The sequence below is a fragment of the Saccopteryx bilineata genome, chromosome 6, assembly GCF_036850765.1.
Source record: "Saccopteryx bilineata isolate mSacBil1 chromosome 6, mSacBil1_pri_phased_curated, whole genome shotgun sequence".
NCBI classification, from domain to species: domain Eukaryota; kingdom Metazoa; phylum Chordata; class Mammalia; order Chiroptera; family Emballonuridae; genus Saccopteryx; species Saccopteryx bilineata.
Window position 1 is genome coordinate 95,757,693 of NC_089495.1, and position 22,269 is coordinate 95,779,961.

The window sequence follows — 22,269 nt, forward strand, 5'->3', positions numbered from 1 at the left end:
TAAAAAAATAAAAAATAAAACCACAATGAGATACCTCACACCTGTCAGCATGGCCATTAACAAATCAAAACAAAATAATTGCTGGAGAAGGTATGGAGAAAAGGGAACCCTCCTGTACTGCTGGTGAGAATTCAGATTTCTGCAGCCACTGTGGAAAATAGTATGGTGTTTCCTCAAAAATTTAGTAATGGAACTGCCTTTTGACCCAGCTATCCCACTTTTAGGAATATATCCTAAGAATACCAAATCACTAATTCTAAAGAAGATATGCACCCCCATGTTTATGGCAGCATTGTTTACAATAACCAAGATCTGGAAACTGCCCAAGTGTCCATCAGTGGACGAGTGGATTAAAAAGCAGTGGAATGGAATACACAATGGAATACTATGCTGCCATGAAAAATAAGGGAATATTACTTTATATTGGGGAATAGATGGATTTGAAGATTATTATGCTAAATGAAATAAGCCAGGCAGAGAAAAACAAATACATTACACTTATATGTAAAATCTAATGAACATAGTAAACTGAGGAACGGAATAGAAGCAGAGGCAGGGTCACAGGAAGCAGAGTGACAGCTGTTAAGGGGAAGGGGGATGAGGGATGGGATCAGAGAAGGTGAAGGGATTAGTGAAATTATACATATATAACACATAGATACAGATCACAGGGGAGCAAATCCCAAAGGGAAGGAGAAAAGGGGGTAATGGGAGACAAGGAGGTTGAAATGACGGAGTTATATTGAGTGTGACACTTGAACTTATGTTAACATGATAAATAATAAAAAATTTAAAAAGAGAAATAAATGGAAACATTAAAAAAATAAGATCCATCATCTTTGATATACAAACATGTTCAATTATATCTGACATCCAATAGGCAATAAGAGATTATAAACTTACTGAAAAACAAATCATCTTAACTATAAAAAATTTTGAAATACTAAAATTAGTCTTTATGGACCAATGTCAACACATTAAATTTAGTTTCTAAATAATTTTTAAAAGCTTAGAAGGGTTAGAGTAGAAAAATATTTTGACAATCCTACTTGTCCTTTAATTATCCTCATTTCAGAGTTTAAGAAAGAAGCAACTAGTACAAAAAGCAAGTAAAAATTATAGCTGTTTCAATACTCTCTTAGAAAACTATATTAAAAATTAAGAAAGAATATCTTGCTTTCTATTTTCTAAAGAGTAGAAAAAAATGAATGACAATTTACAGAATACGTTAATTCATCGAACTCACAAGGGTAATGAGCAGTGAACCAAACAATTTTTTAGAAGAGAAGAAAAACTAAAGTACAGAAATTTCATCAGCACTAAAAATGCAGAAATTTTCTTAGTACTTTAATGAATGGGCAGCCATGGAAACAGATTCATAGAGCCCTGATAGCAACACGATAACCAAAGCAGAAAAATAACGTGGTAGATGTCAAGTCACACTGAAAGTACAGTTTGTGGACCCATGAGACAAATGTTGAGGACAGCATGAATACCGCTGGAAAAAAAAAACTTGAGCATCGAATTTCTGGAAATTAATTCATGGTGGAGCTAGATGTTTATTCACATGATTGATTAATACAACTGTTAATCTGCTAAGATAAATATTGTTTGGCTAAATTTTCTTGCCCTGAAATGAAAAGAAAATTGAGCAAAATTTTATAAATAAGAATATTTGTATATGAAACCCACAACAAATGACCAATAAAAAGAGGCAGATTAAGGTAAATTGAGGCCCCAGGTGCAGAAGAAAATATTGGAACTCTTACATTAGAAAAATGTGTAAAGTTGGAGTTTGCAGGGCCCTTCAGAAGTCAGGGTCATGGCACACACCCAGTGCACCCACCGTTACATTCACCTCTGCCAATAAACACATATTAGTTTATGTAGATGAAAAAGTAATAATGAGGAGTCCCTTAAATAGACCTGTGGATTTTTGTTTTTTCTTCCAATTTCCCTTTAGAATATGAGGATTACATAATATTCTGGTCTCATCTAGAAACTGCTATATTCTATACATTTTTGACATTATATAATATAATAGAGAATATTTTATCCTGTCTTTATTAAGACTATACTAGAAAATGGACTATTTTGTTTCACTCATTAATATTTTTGTGTTCCTGGGAAGTTGGCTCAGTGTTAGAGCATTGGCCCAGCATGTGGAAGCCCCAAGTTCAATTCCTGATCAGGGCACACAGAAGAAGCAACCATCTGCTTCTCGACACCCCCTTCTTCCTCCCACAGCCATGACTCCAATGAGCAAGTTGGCCCTGAGCGCTGAGGATGGCTCCATGGCCTCCCCTAAGGTGCTAAAATAGTGGGTTGCCAAGCAACGGAGCAGCAGCCCCACATGGACAGAACATCAACCCATTAAGGTGTTGCCAGGTGTATCCCAGTCTGAGCACATGCAGGCATCTGTTTGTATGCCTCCCTACCTCTCACTTGATTAAAAAAAAAAAAAATAGATAGAAAGATATTTTTGTTAAGAGTCAATAAAAATCAGTTTACAAATCTACTGTTTTGTGTTTTTTCCCTGTAATATTTGAGTTCTTGTTATTCTTTTTCAATTAAAAACAAAATACAAAGGAAAAGTACCAGAACTGCATTGTAACAAAAAAAGCATTGCCACATGACACTCCAAAACACTTACATCGGTCTAATGTGTTTGATACACAGCCTTTAGTTATTTATCCTTGAATGATTTTATAGCAATCTCTTGAAAGTAAGAAAGAATTTAGTGGTTATGAGTTGAAGTAGCTCCTGAGAATTGTAGAATAAAGGTTCTACTTTTGGAAGAATTGGTCTCAGAGCTTTGAATACATTGTGAGTTTCACAGTGTATATCTGAGACTGCACCCACATTATCTTGTGCAATTCTGGATAAATACTAGTAAATGACAGAGGGGAAACACTGAAGCACCACAGAAACAAACAGAACCTTTGTGTATTGTATCTTAGATACTCATCAGTGGAAGTAAACAGTTTACTGAAAATATTTTCATATCATGATGGCGATTGCCATCTTTTTTTTTTATAAAGGAAATAATGGGAAGGTATTTGAAAAAGTTCAAGTATCTGGGTCCTGGCCGGATGGCTCAGTGGTAGAGCATCAGCCTGCCATGCAGAAGTCCCGGGTTCGATTCCCGGCCAGGGCACACAGGAGAAGCGCCAATCTGCTTCTGCACCCCTACCCCTCTCCTTCCTCTCTGTCTCTCTCTTCCCCTCCCGCAGCCGAGGCTCCATTGGAGCAATGATGGCCCGGGCGCTGGGGATGGCTCCTTGGCCTCTGCCCCAGGCGCTAGAGTGGCTCTGGTTGTGACAGAGCGATGCCCCGGATGGGCAGAACATCACCCCATGGTGGGCATGCCAGGTGGATCCCAGTCAGAAAAATACAAAAAAAAAAAAAAAAGTTCAAGTATCTGGCATTGTGCATAAAGGTCTATATATGAAATTAATCCCAAGTCTTCTGATACATACGTACACCTATCACCATTTAACTAATTAAAATAAAATAAAATAAGAATTTGTCAACATTTAGTTTTCTTTATTTGCTAGTAATAAGATCATTTTCATTTCTCCAAATGAAACCTTATGTAAAATAGATTTTTCTCAAAGTTATATTCTAGTTGAATTGGAAATGTAGTATCTAAAGTATCCATTATATATCTTAACCATCATCATATCATGATGGGTTCTTAAGAGAAATCAGAGCTCTTCAGAAAATAATTAAACAGCCACCCCTCTTTTGGAAATGAAGTGGAAATTGTGAATATATTTCCCAGAAAACTATATTGAGTATCGATTTGTGTATCAATTAACTAAGAGAAATAAAAACACAGGGAGATGAGACAGGTTAAAATATTTAAAATGAAGTTGAAATGTTAGTTTAATAATATCAGTATTAACAATTTGATGAGAAAAATATAAAGACTGATGAAATCAATTGCATTCATTACTGCAAAACACAAAAAGCCTTTAAACATCTTGAACCATTTTTAAAAGCAATTAGGATGGAGAAGGATTGCAAAACTGTTGTATAAGAAAGTTGGAAAATGATTAAATTGGACAAGAAAAAAAATCAAGAAATAATTTAATTTCTAAGTACTTGAAGAAGTCACTTCGAAGGGGACAGTTTAGCAAGTATTTATTGACTACCTACTATATTTTGTGTTAGCTGCTGAGAATACACCATGGGTTAAAAAAAAAAAAAGAAACAGATGGTCTTGTTCTCAAAGTGTAAGAAGCAACTAGTTTGAAATAAGTGAATTACAGTATTGAGATGTGCTAAGAATAAAAGGAATGATTATAGAAAATATCAAGAGAAAATACAATGGATCACGTTGTGCTTAAAAGACTTGTTAGGAAATGATATTTTAAATGTGAAGTCTAAGGAACTGAATTAAGAACCTGCTTAGGAAATATGAGAGAGATGATTCTTTGTAAAAAAGAATAGAGTTCTTTGAAGATACAGCATATTGTCCCAGAATATAATGATGCAGAGTCATTAGACAATTCAGACAGATTGAATGAACCTGGGTGGCAAATAATAAGTATTAAGGAATGAGAATGAGAACTAAAACTAAATGCTAAATGGCGTGCAGTTCTGATAGTATCTTTTTATACATGAAATTATTTTATCAAGTCAAAGAATAGAACCAAAACTTAATATTCATAAAGTCCACATTAAATTTATGAAATTCTAGGCAAAATTTGCAAGAAATTAAATATATTTCAGTGTTAATTCTGACAGAATGATGTAAACATTTGATAAAATTGTAAATTTTGATACAAATACATGTAAACATTGACTTAGAAAATGTCTAAGAGACAGTACAATTATGGATTATATATATATTTTTGTATTTTTCTGAATTTGGAAACGGGGAGGCAGTCAGACAGACTCCCGCATGCGCCCGACCGGGATCCACCCGCATGCCCACCAGGGGGCGATGCTTTACCCATCTGGTGTCACTCTGTTGTGACCAGAACCAGTCTAGCGCCTGAGGCAGAGGCCATGGAGCCATCACCAGTGCCCAGGCCATCTTTGCTCCAATGGAGCCTTGGCTGTGGGAGGGGAAGAGAGAGACAGAGAGGAAGGATAGGGGGAGGGAGAAGCAGATGGGTGCTTCTCCTGTGTGCCCTGACCAGGAATTGAACCTGGGACTCCCGCACACCAGGCCGACGCTCTACCACTGAGCCAACCGGCCAAGGCCTATGGATTATATTTTTATGTCAAGAGATGTGTTCAGGTGGGAACAAAACTGGGTTTAGATTTAGTTTAGGTTTTCTGTAAAAAAACGCTTATTTCAGGTTTATATATTTCTCAATTTTCTTGGGTGTCAGAACACTTCCATCTTTCTTTGATCACACCCCTTCCTAATGCACAAGTATGCACACCCATAGATCAAACAAAATATTAATATCTAATGACATCAACTATACATTTTTTTATATCAGTCCCCATTAACTAAAAAATTATTACAATTATTTAATGGAATCTGCTGCTATAATTTCTTGTACCTACTCCTTCACTTAACTCTACTCAGCTGTTCTTGTATTTGTCATTGTATTCTCTTCAAATGTACATCAGACAAAAGGATTTTGCTGAACCTTTGTACATAGCTATCTGACCAGGCATCTTGTTGGTATCAAGATAAAGTATAATCATTGGCTCTAATATCACACTTAGATTTTCTCCTGAGAATTCATCCTCTTTTCTTCACCAATACAGTCTTCATATTTCTTCAAATACAAACAATCTGTGTATGGCCTTTTATTTAGTAAGATACTTTCTCTAATTTTATTTTGTTTATAAAATGAATACATATATATACTTTATAACAATTTTTATTGTCCCTAATGTATACTCTAGTTTTATCACATTATCACCTCTGGGTTCAATGACATTTGGAAGTCCCTTAGGGGCTTCTCTAGTCTCTTATATAATCACACACAGACATGAACATATATGTAATATATTCAACTTAAAGGTTGGAATCTGTCAGCATAGTGTAACTATTATTATTACTTGTCCATTTCATAATATTAAGATTTCATTATGTAACAGTAAGGATTTAGATTTGCAATGTATGATATAAAAGTTTGAATACCATGTATTGAATTATGTAAGTAAATGATCTTAAATTTATTTGAAGAAAAAAATGTCTCTCAAACCATTTCTGAGTATCTTTTCATTGAAATAATTTGCTTCCTGTATGCAATATATTATTTTAACAAATATTTAATAAAAGACTTTTGAATAATTTAGAAATAAGTTATACTTTGATTATATATTCATATTTATAAGTATATGTAAACTAGGTTTGTTACAACTTTTTTAGAAGTTTTATCAATGTCCACAAATTAACTTGCAAGAATAATAAATCCAAATTTTATGAGTATATACAATAAGAGCATGTCAAGACAAGAGGTAAAAGTTTAATTTTGAGTAGCATAATACTGAATGGTTTTCAATATTCAGAATTATTTTACAGTTATTCAGTATTTTGCCAAAGAAAAACATATAAAAAGGAATGAATAACAGATTATCTCAAAATGAAAAACATATTATTTTGTTCTGTATGAGAAAAAGAAGAAAAATAATTCTTTCTCAGAGTAGATGATAAATTAGGAGTTGAGAATTAAGTATTAAAAATTTGGGGATGATAGAAAATAATAGTAATATTTGAGAATCATTAAAATAATCATACAAATAAAATAAAATTTGTTTTAGAATACCAAAATTTATGGTGTTAAATTAAAAGAAATAAATATCTATAAAACACACATACACACCATGAAGACATCATCTTAAAATGGGAAATTCATGTCTTGTGATTATGGTATATTATTCTCATGCTAAATCATTTCCAAACTGTAGCTATAGCCATAGCAAAATATATAATATAATATTTAAAATCAGAATGTATTAATACTTAAATGTAATATTTAAGAGTCAAATCCATTTTTCTGTGAAATTCTCTCTCTGTATATATTTATATACATAATTTTTCTAATGTTGAATATTTATATTTATCATTCTATGTCATATATATCATGATTGTGAAGAAGGCATATATTTGTCTAAAATTTTAAATAAAATAATTCCAAAATTATTATAAATATCTATATTGAAAACAAAGTATAACATGAGAATATGGTAATCACATGCTATTGCAATTATATGAATAAAATTATAAAATATAGTAAATAATATTTATATAATTATAATAAAGTTTCCAATTACTTAATTTTTTTTTAGGTGAGACTAGGGGAGATAGTGAGACAGACACCCCCATATACCCTAACCGGGATCCACCCAACAACCCCATCTAGGATTGATGCTTTAGTATCAAGTTATTTTCAGTGCCTAAGACTGATGTCTCCAACAGAATATCCTCACTGCCCAGAGCCACACTTAAACCAATTGAGCCTCTGGCTGGGGGGGGGGGGGGGAAGAGAAGAGAGAAAAGGAGGAGGAGAAGCAGATGGTCACATCTCCTGTGTGCCCTGACCAGGGATCAAACCCAGGACATCCAAATCTAGGCTGCCACTCTACCCACTGAGTGACCAGCCAGGGCCAAGGTTATTTTCTAAATAGAATCATAAAGGAGACAGTTATGTCTGAAGCCACAATTACTCTTTAGCTGTTCTTAGTATCATATCATTATAAACTGACAGAAATTAATAAAACTCAGTAAATTTTGGGAGTTAAGCAGCAAACTTTCTCTCACAAATTACTGCCCAGTCCCAAGCCTTCCCTGGAAGAATGATGGGATGTGAAGTGTTTTAATATATTCCCATTTCAGAGAAGCCTCATAGCTAGGCTGGAGGCAATTCTCAGAGCTGCCTATAGCAATCTTCTCCATCTTGCTGGCTAAGGCCTGACTGGAGAAAATATGTGATGTGATGAGAGACAGCAACTGTATTTCCTTGAGGCACTGTCAGGGAACCTTGCTAACAAAGGCAAAATCTTATTTTTAAGACAAACCCATAACACCATCTTCTAATGTATGGATTTAAGGATTCTGAATTTTCTTAGGATTTATATAGGTATAATAAAATGTTTTATTTGAAAAGTCCTGTTTGAGTGAGTTAGATTCTCTTCTGTCATTTACTAGTTGCATGATATTAAGAAAGTAATTGAAGGCCTTAGTCAGTCAGCTCAGTTGGTTAAGAACATAGTCCTGAAATGACAATGTTGCGGGTTCAGGGCACACACGGGGAGCAGCCAGTGAGTGCACGACTGAGTGGAACAACAAATGAATGTTTCTCTTCCCCTCCCCTCTATTTTTTCTTTCTCATTTTTCTCAGAAAATTAAAAAGAAAAAAGAAAAGAAATTAATTTCTGGCAGGATAGCTCAGTTGGTTGGAGCCTCATTCAGGAGTGCTGATGTTGCGGATTGGAGTCCCTGGTCAGGGCACATACAGGAACAGTTCTCTCTCTCTCTCTCTGCCTCTGTCTCTCTCAAAAAAAAGGTCATGTCAATATCATGTACTTTGTGCATTAGAAGTAAACATATGAAAATTGCTAAGCTTTGGCTGGTTGACTCAGTGGTAGAGCATCAGCTGGGGTGTGGATATCTTGGGTTTAATTCCCAGCCAAGGCACACAAGAAAAGCAACCATCTGATTTCTTACCTCTTCCCCCCCCTTTTCCTCTGGCGACCGTTGCTCAATTAGTTCCAGAGAGTTGGCCTCTGGCACTGAGGATAGCTCCCGTAGTCTTTGCCTCAGGTGCTTAAATAAATAAATAAATAAATAAATAAATTTTCAAAAAGGCTGGTTGCTGAGCAATGACCCCAGATGGGCAGATTATTGATGCCTAGTGGGCTTGCCTGGTGGACCCAGGTTGGAGTGCATATGATAGTCTTTCTACCTTCCTGTCTCTTAATAAAATATGAAAAAGAAATTAAAGAAAAAGAAAGTTGGTCAGGATATTATATAACATAATGAAAATATTCAATCAGTTAGTTATTACTATAAACTAATCTACTGTATGTATTTATATATAAACTAGAAAGCCCGGCGGTCATATGAAATGACCACTGTTCTAGATATTATAAATTGTAATTAAAATGATTTGTGCAAAGGTGTCTCTTAATTCAAACTGAATTACCCAGGGCAGCCAGCGAGGAAGCCCCTTTGCTTACTGCCCCATGGGGTTTCTCCCTTCTACTTGCTTAATTGCTTAGAGTGCAATGAAGGAAACCACTGGCGGTACATTTCTTAAGAGCCACCGCTAGCTCAATAAATAAAGGTGATTTAAATAATAAAATGTTAATTCACATGTCAAAGATCTCTTTGTACACAACATTTCTTGTGTAGATCTTTCCATCATTTTTAAGCTTGCCTTGCAGAGGACCATCAATTATTTTTAATTTTATGTCCATTCTTTCACGACCTCTTGAACAGGCAACATAAAGTTGACCGTGTCCAAATGCAGGCTCAGGTAAAAAAATGCCAACACGTTTAAGAGTTTGGCCCTGAGACTTATTGATGGTCATAGCAAAGGCAAGTTTTATAAGAAATTGTCTACATCTCAATTAAAACGGCAACCCTGTTTGAGATGGAGCCAAATCAATTCTTGGAATGACATGTATTTCACTTTTAGAGGAGCCAGTCAAAGACTTAGCTATTATGACATTATTTTTTAATTGGAGAACCTCTAGTCTTGTACCATTGCAAAGACCCCTTCTGGTGTTAAGATTTCTTAACAGCATAATAATTGCTCCAATCTTTAACCTCAATTTGTGAGGTGGCATGCCAGAAGGCGGGGCTATTTGAATGCCATGGCAACTTCACCCCATTGGCTAGTACAGTTAAGCAAGCAACCAATAAGCTATCGGCGACAGACACTTAAGCTGCATATAATAAAGATACTATATATATACTTGTATATATACTATAATATATACTATCTCTATTAATCTATATTGTCTATATCTATAAATACTGGAAATGATAAATAAATGAGACAACTAGTCAGTTTATGAGAGTGTAAGACAGTTTAATACAACCTGTTAAGGCAAATCTATGTTTATAGAAGTTATCAGAGTGCAGAAGAAAAATACAGGGCAAGAAAATAATAACCAGAATAGTTTCAGTGATTGAATATAAGAATATCCATCAGGGTTTTTTAAGACTTTATTTATTCATTTTAGAGAGGAGAGAAGGAGGAGAGAGAGAGAGAGAGAAGAGGGGAGGAGCCGGAAGCATCAACTCCCATATGTGCCTGGACCAGGTAATCCCAGGGTTTTGAACCAGCGACCTCAGCATTCCAGGTCGACGCTTTATCCACTGCGCCACCACAGGTCAGGCCCATCAGTTTTTTAAACACATTTATGCAACTAGAGACTAAGGATAAAACTCCAATTTCTGATCAAAAATAGAAAAGCCAAGGCAAAGCATAGCCAAAAATGAACGGAATACAAATTAGATTGCCAGGTCATGGACTAAAGCATGGATAGAAAAAAACAAATCCTGTTAGGTACTAATCTAAAGTTCCGTTATTAAAATGGGCTTAATGCATTTGGGTTAAAACAGAAGGCTGTGAGCTTAAGCTCTGGCCAAAAAAAAAAAAAAAAACCCACCAAGAAAAAGATAGACAGCCGAAATGTCTTTTGATAGAGGATTGGCCTGACCAGGCGGTGGCGCAGTGGATAGAGCGTTGGACTGGGATGCGGAAGACCCAGGTTCGAGACCCCGAGGTTGCCGGCTTGAGCAAGGGCTCATCTAGTTGAGTCCAACATCGTTGGCTCAAGCAAGGGGTTACTTGGTCTGCTGAAGGCCCGCGGTCAAGGCACATAAAAAAACAAACAAACAAACAAAAAAACGATAGAGGATTGGATAAAGGTGCGGTATGTATATAGTATGGAATACTACTAAGCCATTGGGAAAGAAGAAATACTGTCATTTGTGACAACATGGATGGACCTCGAGAATATTATGCTAAACAAAATAAGTCAGTCAGAAAAAAGCTAATAATCGTATCATTACACTCCTATGTGGGATGTAAAACTGAAACTCACAAACACAGAAAATAGAATTGTGGTTAACAGGGGAAAAGGGGCAGGGGTATAGTAAAGGGTAAAGGGGGCCAAATATATGGTGATGAAAGGTGGTTTGTTTTTGTGTGGTGGGTCCACAATGCAATGTATAGATCATATATCATGGAAATGTATGTTTGAAACCTATATGACCTTACTAGCCCTAATGTCACTCCAACAAATTTAATTTTTTAAAAAGAAACATTAGAAAAAAAAAAGAAATAGTGAATTTCTTAAATGACCTTCTAATGCTGGGAATGACTGTTGGATCTGCAGAGAAAATAAGAAAATGAACTCTGAGATAAGTACCTTGCCTCATACTCAATTTGCAGAGGCAACCATTATTACTATTCTGCACAAGGAACAGGGAGAAAATTTGGCCTGCAGATTGAAGTGGACTGTCTATAAGAAGAAATGTCTTCTGGAAATTAATGTCTTTCCATGAGAATTATTTGAACTATAAATGCAATTAATTCATCCTTTTTCTATGTTTTTGTAATTTATCAATGAAATATCTGTAAAAGTAATTCAGATTTGTTCCACAAAAATACAAATAGTCCCTTTCTTATTAAATGTCAGGGTCAGTGTCATTAAATCAAACTCTACACTGAATATCAAAATGTACTTAAATCTTGTACTAAATATTTATGGAACAGCTCTAAATGTCTTTCTGGGATAACATGGTGTTCTTTGCAAGAAGCTCGCTACATAGGATATAGGACTCAGATAAGAAAATTATATAATATTTAAGTCTTCTTTATATAACTGATTTTATTACCAGAATAAGTGCTGTATCTTTAAACAAATAATTTGTAAGTTTTACTGAAAAATACATTTCAAGTTATTAAACATTAAACCACCCTTAACAAGATCAAACAAAATCATAAATTTCGCATCTAATTTGAAACATATTTTTAATTAAATGTTTTATTAAGAACCTATGAACATTGAATTATAATAAGAAGAATCATGTATTTTTGAATCAAGGAATTATAAATGCTTGAAATCCTGGGTTCTATAGTCTAATCTTCTTGGAAGATTACAAGGGGTGGCTCATAGGAATAGAAAACCTTTTTCACTCTCATTGCTCCAGAGTTCTGTCTTCGCCAGATTGACTTACTTTACACAGCTATTAACTCAATGTACAGAATAAAAATTTGTCACACATCTCTGAAATAAAAATGAACATTTATTGAATATTAAAGTAACATTTTATATATAGTAAACTCACAAATGAGGCACAGGTTGAAAGAATGGTTACAAGAATTTTTAAAATTTTAATTTCCTAATATTTCATGGCTAGTGTAAGAATGCCTTTAAATAAGGTAACTAACTTTTTTACAATGGAAAGGACAAAAATAAATTGAAGGAAACAATATTATAAATAAATGAAACATTTTATTCATTGCAACAATAATACAGTAGTATAATATGATAAATGCATAATAAAACATTTGTATATAATATTTTATATTGTAATTATGCTTACATGCCTATTAATTTTTAATAATAACTTTAAGAAACAATACTCATTTAGATAATATTATTCATTTCCATCGAATGAATTTTTTGTCAATGTATCATCTTGTAATAATATATTGACAATATCTGAACAAGAAATATTTTTATATTGAATTTTATGGCAAGTGCTGCAGCTAGAGTATCAACATTCAATCTCAATTTCTCACTTATCTAAAAATCATTAGCAATTGAAAAGACTCTTTCAATTGCTGCATTAGTTCCATGGCAGCACAATGTAAATTGAACAAGAATAAATAAATTTTTACATGGAATATGTTCATTTTTAAAATGACGAAATATTTCTACCCATCTTTTGTCAATTTTGACGTGTTCATTTTTCCATTGTATTATTATTTTAAAATTTAAATATACATCAGTCTTCTAATTTCTTCAAAGAGACAATTATCTATTTTGATGTCTGGCATTTCTTTAGATAAAAACTCAAGACAAAATTCAATATATGTCCAATATGCTTGCAATGAAGTAAAAAAACAACATTGAAAACTATTATTTTCTGTGATGCTTGTTTCAGACCGTTCTTTGAAAAACATGTCTGGTAAAAATTCTGCCCTTCTTTGATCAAACTTTTCTGTTATGCCCAGATCTGACTCCCTAAGTCTGACAATTTTCTTTTTATATTTAAAGGAAAAAAAAATTTCTTCAAAATGAGATTTATATTGAAGGATAAATTCATTTATAATAAGACTAATTTCTGTACCTGAAATGTGTTCACCTTCAAACTTTTGAATCATTTTGTGAAAAATAGATGCTTGATTATGTACAAAATACATTAATATCTCAGATATTTTATTATTGAGAAACAATTCCAGGATTTTAAGACTTTGTCTAAATTTTAAAAATATGAATGGAGAGGCTCAAATAATTGTAGAACACCCCCTATAGCAGGTGTTAGAACAAGCCATCTAACTTTTGAATATCCTAAAAATTTTCCAAGTCTTCTGTAAGTATTTTGTTACAGTAATTTTTAAATATGGATTCCAAAGTAGCCTTGCATTTTTTCCTGGTATCTGAAAACTTTGTGTTATGAAAATAATTTAGTTGTACAATCCATACTATAAAAATTTAGATTGTGAATTATGATATGAAATGCAAATGTTCCCCCCATTGCAGCCAACTGTTTTTCATCTTTAGAATAATTTAAAGTTTAAAAAAAACTTGTTGCTTTACAACTGGAATCTGATACATCTAATGATTGCTTATGTTTGTTGGTGGTCAAGTGTTTCATTATTGCTGCTCTGCCCCCAACTGCAATACAGAATTCTCCACTGCAAATATAGCAGAAAACAATGGTATCTTTTCTGATATAAAAAATAAAAATTTCTTTTTCAATTTATCATTAAAATGGCATTTTCTCTTTTTTAATTTTTTTTACCTTTTAAATGAAATTTAAAATTAAAAATAAAATATAAAGCTATAAGAACGATGCAAGCACATTAAGAACTAAAAACATTACATCATGGTAGGCAAATTTTCTGGAAACTAAAGTAACAAAACTAAATATCAAACAAAACCACTAATTTGGAGTGATATTCAGGTGTAATTATCATTTTCTAATTTAAAAAGATCTGTTTTATGCAACTATTTAATCTAATGTGTTATTAATAGATATGGTTTGAGGTTAGATTTCTACTTTAAAGTTCAAATTTTGGGAAAATATTTGTAAATAAAATTATACGTATTTGGAAATTATTAAATAGATAATGAATTAATAAAATGTGAATTGTGTTTACCTGTCTATAATTGAATATTTACTAAGAAAGAAATAATCATGAGTCTACAATGTCGTATGTGATGTGTCATGTTTCAGTAAGAAGTACACAAAGCCATTTGCATGCTTGGCATACTTCACGCTCTCTCAACATCTCCCATAAAAAGTGCATGCATCTCATAATTGCTTCTCATTGCACTGTACTGACCCTTGACAAATCATCATGTCAAATACAAATACATCACATCACACACAATGGATCCATTTTGCATTGATCGAATACGGACATGTACAGATTAGTCTTCCCATATCAAAAAGAAGGACATGTAGGAGGACACTTTTTGATGGAGGATGGAACTTACAAAAGAAGAACTGTCCTCCTTAAAGGAGGACAATTGGTCACCTTACTTTAAATAAATGTACATTGATAGGATATTTGAGCCACAAATAATACATCTTTCCCCTCAAAACAACTCAGATAAAACTTGGAAATTAAGAAATGTATTTTGCCTGACCAGGCAGTTGCACAGTGGGTACAGAATTGGACTGGGATGTGGAGGACTCAGGTTCAAAACCTAGAGGTCACCAGCTTGATCGCTGGCTTATCTGGCTTGAGTGTGTTGAGTGCAGGGTCACTGGCTTGAGCATGGGATCATAGACATAACCACATGGTTGCTGGCTTGATCTCCAGGTCACTGGCTTGAGAAAGGGGTCACTCGCTCTACTGTAGCTCCCCCATCCAGTCAAGGCACATATGAGAAAGCAATCAATGAACAACTAAGGTGCCACAACAAAAACTTTATGCTTCTCATCTCTCCACCTTCCTTTCTATCGCTATCTGTCCTTCTCTGATTCTCTGTCTCTTTCAAAAAATGAGAAAAAAATAAAAAAGAAATATATGTCAAAATAACAAAATATACTAGGAAACAAAGTAGTTTTGGAGTAAGAAAGTTTGAAATAAATTTTACAATTTTACCTTTCTTTTTTGGTTGCTTAGCTTGTTTTCTTAACTGAATTTATTGGGATGACATTGGTTTGCAAAACCATAGAGTTTTCAAGTACACAACTCAGCAAACCACCATCTGCCCACCACATCATGTTCTTTTCCTAACAATGTGTCTTTTCGTTCCTGTTTCCTCTACCTCTGCCCATATCCACCTAGCCTCCACCTCTCTTTCCTTCTGATCATCACCAGAATCTTGATTAGGTCTATGTGTTATGTATATGTTTTAGTTAATCCCTTCACTTTCTTTCATCCAGTTCTCCCAACCTTCTTCTCTCTAATAGCTGTCAGTCTGTTTTAAGTGTCCATTTTGCCTTTTTAAAGCAAAGTAATGTGACAAGGTATTTAAATCTTAGTTCATTTCCCTATTACATGGGAAACAATAATTCATTGGTAGATGTTATTATAATGTCTATAATCATGATGTATGCAGTTTGTAAGACCTCACATAAGCAGTGGCCAATGAAAGATTGAATGACATTTCTAATCTCATGGCTACAAATAGTTGTGCCAATTCTGGACTTTTGCTAAGCCTCAGAATCCCAGGTAGGGATGGCTAATTTCTAGTCACAGAGCTATTGTACTGCTGCAAGACTTTCAACCACTTAGATGAATTAGATGAGCATTGGACTTTTACTCTTTGGATCAAAAAATAAATAAAAATAAAAGGAAAAGGAACATTTTTCATATTTCATTAGCAAAGAATGGATAGATCTTTGCTGTAATGCCTCTTGAACAGACTGAGATCTGGTCTAAAGAGACGAAGTGAACATATTTTTCAAAACTGCACCCCAAGTAGAACTTCACTATTATCAATCCAGGAGCATCCTACTACACATACTGCAGTGTGCTCAAATGTTAGTTTCTGTTTTTGTCATTTGCTCAATATACTAAGTTTAAGGAGTGGCTATATTGAAGGGACTTAAGTGTGTCATCACCCTTAGGGACTTAGATGTTTGTTAAAAAAGCATCATATAATGTAAATCATATTTATGGCTAGTAATACAAAGGCAAGATTTGTGTGTGGTAAAATTAATGTTCTAATGTGTGCATCTGCATGTGGTTTAATTGTTTCAGAATAGAACTAAATCCTAATTAAAAGATAACCAATATAAGACTCTATTTGAATAATTTAATTTGAATATATATTAAACAATATAAATTAAATATTTTTCAACATAAGAAAAATTTGGAATTTAAAGATTAAAAGATAAAATGAATGAAATTACTATTTATAAGCATTATTGATATAGTTATGAATATTCATGTTAACTATTAATATAAGTAATACAATTCCTTGAAAATTAGCCAGTGATTATGAGAAAAACTCTATAGGTTACAGAAAAATAAACCCAGATGTAGAGTTAATTTTTAGTGAAAAGACTAAATAAATATATTATATATGCAAATATCAGACATAATATTTGCATATATAATATCAAAAGGTGAAATTTTAGTTACCTATGGCTATTTAACAGACTACCACGAAATTTAGTGGATTACAACAATTATTTCTTATTTATTTTGATTTTATGGGGTGACTGAATGGTTTTTCTGCTGTTCTTGCCTGAGCCAACTCATGCAACTGTTTTCCAGGGCTGAGCTGGGCTGGCTGGCTTTAGTGGGATGGCTGGGCTTCTCCCCACATGGTCTTTCATCCCAGTCTTCTGTACTGCTTGCAGTCTCAGGCTCTAAGGATGTGAGAGCAGAAGCTGCAAGGTCTCCTAACAAGGAACCTCAGAAAACTCACATTATCACCGCTGCTGCCAAACTAGTTAGAAGGTCAAATGAGAGATTGGAAAACTATGTTTCACTACTTAATAAAAAGAATACCAGAGATTTTGTGGCCATATTTGAACATAGGAATTTTTAAATCAAATTGTTTAAAAAATAGTAAAGCTAATGTCCTGTATTATCATTTGTTATCTTGTACCATTTATTTATTGTTCTATCCTATCATTTTTATATCAGTCTGACTTTGAAGATTGATGATTAAATGAAAGTTTCTTACATGATTGGAAACTAATATTGGTCACTGAACTGTGAACAGCAAAGAAGAGTACCCTGTCAACTGTAAATGCTACATATAGAATAAGGAGGAAAAATGACAAACACTGCCCTAATTAAAAGCATGAGTAGCATCTTAAGGAAAACTGACTAGGCACCATCATTCCAGAGCTGATATATGTCACTTTTTCTTGTATTATACTATTTCAACTATCTAGAAAATCATAGAATAAACAACATATTTCTATATACAAATATTATTAAACAATGATACATTTTCAGGTATCATTTTTATTTATTTATTTATTTTTTACAGAAACAGAGAGTGAGTCAGAGAGAGGGATGGACAGGAACAGACATGAACGGAGAGAGATGAGAAGCATCAATCATTAGTTTTTCATTGCGCGTTGCAACACCTTAGTTGTTCATTGATTGCTTTCTCATATGTGCCTTGACTGTGGGCCTTCAGCAGACTGAGTAACCCCTTGCTGGAGCCAGCGACCTTGGGTTCAAGCTGATGGGCTTTTGCTCAAACCAGATGAGCTCAAGCTGGCGACCTCAGGGTCTTGAACCTGGGTCCTCTGCATCCCAGTCTGGCACTTTATCCACTGCGCCACTGCCTGGTCAGGCCATTCTGGATTTTTAATGCAGTACTAAAATTAGCACTACATTGTAGTTAGACTACAGATTCATAATTTTGTGAGTATCGTGGATATATTATTTTTCCTTAATAATACATTTCTTAATTTTTTAAATGGATAAAATAGCACAATGTATAAAATTATTTTTAAGATAAAAATGGAACATATAACAATCCATTGTACATAGCTGGATAAATATAAAATCATTTAAAAGCATTACAATATTCACATTTTTTCTTCTGACAGTATAGTCACTTCTTTTTTTTAATTTAAAATTGTTATGAAACTGGTTAGATTTCTTTATTTTTTTATGGCCCCATAGTATTCCAGTGTATATATATACCACTGTTTTTTAATCCACTCATCCACTGATGGACACTTGGGCTGTTTCCAGATCTTGGCTATTGTGAACAATGCTGCCATAAATATGGGGGTGCATTTCTTTTTTTGAATCAGTGATATGGTGTTCTTGGGATATATTACTAAAAGTGGATGGCTGGGTCAAAAGGCAGTTCAATTTTTAATATTTTGAGGAATCTCCATACTGTCTTCCACAGTGGCTGCACCTGTCTGCATTCCCACCAGCAGTGCAGGAGGGTTCCCTTTTCTCCACGTTCTCACCAGCACTTGTTCTGTGTTGTTTTGTTAATGAGCGCCATTCTAACAGGTATGAGGTGGTATCTCATTGTAGTTATAATTTGCATTTCTCTAATGCTTAGTAATATTGAACATTTTTTCATCTGTCTATTGATCATCTGTATGTCCTCTTTGGAGAAGTATCTATTCATTTCTTTTGCCCATTTTTTTGATTGGATTGTTTAGCTTCCTGGTGTTGAGTTTTACAAGTTCTTTATAAATTTTGGTTATTAACCCCTTATCAGATGTATTATCAAATATGTTCTCCCATTGTGTAGTTTGTGGGCCTGGAAACTATTATGTTAAGTGAAATAAGCCAGGCAGAAAAAGAAAAATATCATATGACCTCACTCATTTGAGGAATCCAATAAAAAATGTGAACTGAGGAACAGAATTGAAATAGAGGAGGGATCAAAAGGACGAGAGGAAAAGAGGACAGAGGAAAAGGCGATAATAGGATGGGATAAACCTGAAGAGAATGGGGGAGGGCAGAGTAGGGAGAGGGACAAGGGAGATGTTGCAGAGAATACGGAGGAAGGGGGGTGCATTCAGGGCAACACTAGAATCTGTGTTAACACTGTAAATTAAAATCAATAAATGGAACCTTGAAACATCACAGAGAAATATGAATTACTGGACTAGAGGCAGTTTTTTTAGGAGCAAGGCTATTTTAATATGCATTGAGGAAGAAACAACTAGTAAGATAGTAGAAAATGTCTGTTGTTTTGCAAGAAGGTTTTTCTATAAAATTCCGTTTTCATGCAAATAAAAATAAATAAATAAATAAAATTGTTATGCAACCACTGAGAAGTCAGTATTGTCTACTGGAAAAAAAGTAATGATTGCTGATTATCAGTTCTGGGTTACAAGTAGAGATTTATTTTGAGCAGTGTATTTTTTTTGTATACTAATTTTCTTACATGTAATATAACATATTTGATGACTGTTTACTTTGTTTAATGGTAATTTTGAAGATTAAAATATATAATCACAAATATTCAACATTGAGAAATGATTTATATTTACCCATAAAAAGTGAAAAATAGCCCTGGCCGGTTGGCTCATTGGTAGAGCGTCAGCCTGGCGTGCAGAAGTCCCGGGTTCGATTCCCAGCCAGGGCACACAGGAGAAGCGCCCATCTGCTTCTCCACCCCTCCCCCTCTCCTTCCTCTCTGTCTCTCTCTTCCCCTCCCACAGCAAGGCTCCATTGGAGCAAAGATGGCCAGGGCGCTGGGGATGGCTCCTTGGCCTCTGCCCCAGGCGCTAGAGTGGCTCTGGTCGCAACGAAGCAACGACCAGAGGGGCAGAGCATTGCCCCCTGGTGGGCAGAGCGTCGCCCCCTGGTGGGCGTGCCGAGTGGATCCTGGTCGGGCACATGCAGGAGTCTGTCTGTCTATCCCCGTTTCCAGCTTCAGAAAAATACAAATATATATATATATATATATATATATATATATATATATACACATATATATATACACACACATATATATATATAATATATATCTCACTTTTCAAAGAACAAATAGGGAGTCATTATACATACTGAGTTTGATGACATGATGACATCAAACAAGTGGTCTATATAAGCATAGATGTTTTAGTAGGCAGCAGAAATGGAAAAGAGAAGAGATTTGACAGATATAATATATAAAAAAGAAGAACAAGACATACATATGATCCATTCTTACATACATATTGATATCTAGAAAATGCTGTAATGTCTTAAGAAATCTTGATAATATAAAAACATTTTGATATACAACCTTATCTAAAAGAATATATTGAAACTTAAAACAATTTACATGCATTTAGGGTAAAAGTTAAAATTCTTAATTTTTATTTATTTTTTGACAGAAAAAGTCAGAGGGAGGGACATATATGGACAGACAGACAGGAAGGAAGAGAGATGGGAAGCATCAATTCTTTGTTGCAGCACGTTAGTTGTTCAACAACTGCTATCTCATATATGCCTTGACTGGGGGGCTACAGCAGAGTGATAGACCCCTTGCTTAAGTCTGTGAGCTTGGGCTTCAAGCCAGAAACTTTTAGGATCAAGCCAGCGACTATGGGGTCATGTCTACGATCCCACACTTAAGTCAGGATTCCTGCACTCAAGCTGGTGAACCCACTCATGCTGCATGAGCACATAATCAAGCTGGTTACTTCCAGGTTTTGAACCTGGGTCCTCTGTGTACCAGTCTGAACCACTGCACCACCACCTGGTCAGGCTGTTAATAATGTCTAATTTAAAGCAAGTTTAATTCATCTAAGAATACAGTGGTCCTTTATTTATCAGAAGTTTAGGTTCAACCTCCCTCCCACCCGTGATAGGTGAAAATTCACGAAATAGCAACTTTATATTTGTTTTATTATTTATTTATTTTAAGGCTTTATAAACCCTCTCTCATTTTCCCACACTGTTATAAACACTTCCTATGCTCTTAAACACTTTCTATACTCTATAAAAATGCTTATTTTACCTCAAAAATAATTAAAATAATAAATATATAAAAATAACTGTATACAGTAAAATCCCATGATATAGCAAAAAATCTGTGATACAAAATTAAATATATATACAATTTAAAAATCCACAATACTGTGAGACCACAAAAAGTGAACCATAATATTGCGAGGGATGATTGTACTTATTTTGGTGCTTAGTAATAAATATGTTAATTAGAAATTCTTTCTTCATTGCTTTTTACAGAGAGCAAGAAACAATTTTTACCTTTTCTAATTTCTTCATAGAAATTCACACTTAATAAGGAAAAAAATGGGTCTATGTTCTTCAAAATGGAATTTGCTCATGGAAGAAAATGCAGTTGTGAACATTGTAAGACAATTGTATAAACCATTCTATTTAGTCAGTTATTGAAAATTGCACTTGCATGTTTGCTGGATTTTACTGGTAATTGGGCGAATATGGCTTCAGAGTTCATTATCATTTCTTTTATAGGCTTTTCAAGTTGTTAGGCTCCTGTATTTTATATTTCAGGCATGCATTATTTTCTTCTAGTGTGAGTTTAGGATGCAATGCTGGATAGTTAGATATCTACAAGTTGCTCTTCATATAACCCATCTTTTCTGAAATTAGTTCTAGACAGTTCTTTTACCACATCAAAGACACTTTGGTTAGAGGTAAACGTGGCTTTATCAATTTGAACTAACGTCTTGTCCTCTAGATTTCAAGTTTTGTCCATTAACATTGATAGAATCTGCAATAAAGAATTTTAAAGTGGATATTCTCTAGTATAAAAATGTTTATTGTTAAGTGTTCACTCTACCAGCTACTTCATGTTACTCTACATATTTTTTATTATTTTAATAAAACCATTCCTTGTATCTCACACATAATAAAAAATTTAAAATTTTAATCAAGATAAAAACATAGCTTATACTCTGTACTACATCTAAAAATATTATTTTTACATAAAATATACAAAGCAATTTTAAATGTTGGTAAATGAAAAAATAAGGGATTAATGAGAACATACATTTTTCTCTTGGAAGTAAATTATAATTATAATTGATTAGGTTAAAATCTTGGGTATCCTTTATATTCTTCTTTGTATTGGAATTAATTAGTAACTATAAGTTCACAAATTCATGTTATAAGGTGTTTTTACACAGTCATTTTTATTTGATATAAAAATCCCAACACATTAAAAGTTTTATTT

General features: G+C 33.9%; 1 non-coding gene across 1 annotated transcript; it reads left to right on the forward strand.

Moving 5' to 3' along the window:
* Positions 1–3,081: 3,081 nt before the first annotated feature.
* TRNAG-GCC (transfer RNA glycine (anticodon GCC)) lies at positions 3,082–3,157 on the forward strand. Its single transcript has one exon. It is a non-coding gene; the product is annotated as a tRNA-Gly (tRNA).
* Positions 3,158–22,269: the final 19,112 nt, after the last annotated feature.